This window comes from Macrobrachium nipponense, chromosome 16 (genome assembly GCF_015104395.2).
Source record: "Macrobrachium nipponense isolate FS-2020 chromosome 16, ASM1510439v2, whole genome shotgun sequence".
NCBI classification, from domain to species: Eukaryota; Metazoa; Arthropoda; class Malacostraca; order Decapoda; family Palaemonidae; genus Macrobrachium; species Macrobrachium nipponense.
Genome location: NC_087209.1, coordinates 12563153 through 12565937, shown reverse-complemented (window position 1 = coordinate 12565937; position 2785 = coordinate 12563153).

Here is a 2785-nt window from a genome sequence, read left to right as displayed (position 1 = left end):
TAATGAACGCTGATTTATATTTGAGTACCGCATAGGTCCCATACTAATTTCACTCTCAGCATCGAAGTCAGCACCATACCATCGAATGCCTTTGAGGAAATATTTTGTACAGAGATACGCAAAAGTAAACGCAAGTACTCTTTTATAACTGGGTCGACTGGGTGGGCGGCAGCTGAATGGAAACTCAGACGTTATCATTCCTCGTTCAGTGCTTTTCCACATAGCCTGGTACTAGCATATGATGGCTCTCTCTCTCTCTCTCTCTCTCTCTCTCTCTCTCTCTCTCTCGTGTTTATGATAATTAGAGAAAAAATTAGATATTTTGAATGGTTGTATCTGAATAATTGTTTAATAAGGATTGAGGATGAAATTAGGCTATGGGGACACGTTCATTGGGTCAGTAAAAAAAATAAATAGCAACAAATATGACGAGTCTCAAGTTTATTTTGGTAATGTGATGATAGTTTTATTTTATAAATGTTAAACAAATAACAAGGAAAAACGCTGCAAACCACAGGATCTGAAATTACTATTGGGGAAAAAGTAAAAGTTTTGTTTTTTTTTGAATAATATGATAGTCTCCTGGGGAGAAGAATGGACTCTGTATTCTTTTATCGAAGACCCTCCCGTGGGAGTGACCAATTTATTTGTTGTTCAAAATAGTCAGGAAAAGTAAAACAGCAAATATATTATAGATACTATCGATAGAGATAGATATATATATATATATATAGATTATACATATATATATATTATATATACAGTATTATATTAGATAATATATTGATAGATAGGTATATTAGATAAGTATTATATATATAGAATATATAATATATATTAATATATACTTATGTATATAATATATATATGATAATTATTATTATTATATAGATATATATATATATATTATATATTACTAATATAATTATTATATATATATTATTATATATATTATACACATCGAGATACAACTGTCCTTTAATATCTAATTCACTCTACCTCGGAATCAATATAATTACATATATGTTAACCAAAGGAGAATTTTTTAGTCAATAAGAAATTTGTCGGCTCACTGGGGCGCGAACCATCGAACCAACAAATACAAGACGCACGTGAAGCCTTAAAAGGCTTAAACCATACCACCACGGTAATGTGATATGACATATTATATATATATATATATATATATATATATATATATATATATATATATATATATATATATATATATATATATATATATATATAAAATATATATATATATATATATATATATATATATATATATATATATATTACATATACATTTATATTATATATACATATATATATATATATATATATATATATATAATATATATATATATATATATATATATATAAATATATATAAATATATATGTATATATATATAGTATATATATATTATATATATTTCTATAATATATGCATATGTGTATACATATGTATATAATTGTATATGTATATAAATGTATAGTATATATATACACATATATATAGTATAATATATATATATATATATATATATATATAATAGTATATATATATATATATATATATATATATATATATATAATTTCTACTAAAAATCATTTGTTATCCTCTGGATCTTGTGTGTGTGTTAATGTTAATGTTACTGTATAAACCATTAGAGTGAGAACTAAAAATAGCCATACCAGTGCAATAATGGCACAGCAGAAAAACATTATATTCACGGTCGTATTCCTCCTCTTTTCAGATAATAATGCTTTTGCAGTACATGAAAATATTGTTTATACGGGAGGAGACGTCTAGATCGCAAGTTATTAGGGAGTAAAGAACGCATTACGTTCCGGCAAATCCTCGAGCATTATAGTAATGGCCACGCATACTCCGATATCCCTGGGTAGAATTCCCATTTACCGTAAATATTGGTGACCGCTGCAGGAGGTCCTTTCTTTAAACTATTTTTCCACATACCACCTTTTCCGAATATTTTTTTTTTTATTACAAAGACTCCAAGGTGCTATGTTATAAATGTTCCTTTGCTACTCACACCCCGAAAAGGGTTAGCGTCGTCAGTGCTCCTCACGCTGTGCACTGTAGGCATTCCTTAAGGTTCTTTGTAGCGTCCCTTCGACCCCTAGCTGCAACCCCCTTTCATTCCCTTTACTGTGCATCCATTCATGTTCTCTTTCTTACAATTTGCTATTCACCTTCGCCTATCAATTGTTTCATAGTGCAAACGCGAGGTTTTTCTCCCGTTACACCTTTCAAACCTTTCTACTTAAAATTTCCGTTTCAGCGCTGAATGACCTCATAGGTCCCAGCGCTTAGCCTTTGGCCTGAATTCAGTATTCTGCTCTATCCTTAATATTTACAGATTCATAGATGCCATTCATTGCTGGCATGTTAATTAAGGTGATCGAGTTCGAATCGACTAATCGACAAGTCGACCAGATAAATACTGCACATTACACGAACGGTGATTATTGTCGTAAAAGGTCATCGAATTATGAATAGCATGAGACCAGGTACTTGAGTTCTTTTTCATGTACTGGTACATTGGTTCAAGGAATTCATATTCCTAACAGCTAGAAAACACCACAAAAATATCAAATAATTAGACTGTTGGGTCTCACGTGTGACCCAACCTTCATCGCACTGGCCAGCTAACCTCACTACAACTCGTGGACACAAGAAACGCATTATACGTTACGCTTCTTTTATGCAGTATATCTCCTTTCTTATTGTTGTCAGATTAAATGTATCGTCAACATCATAC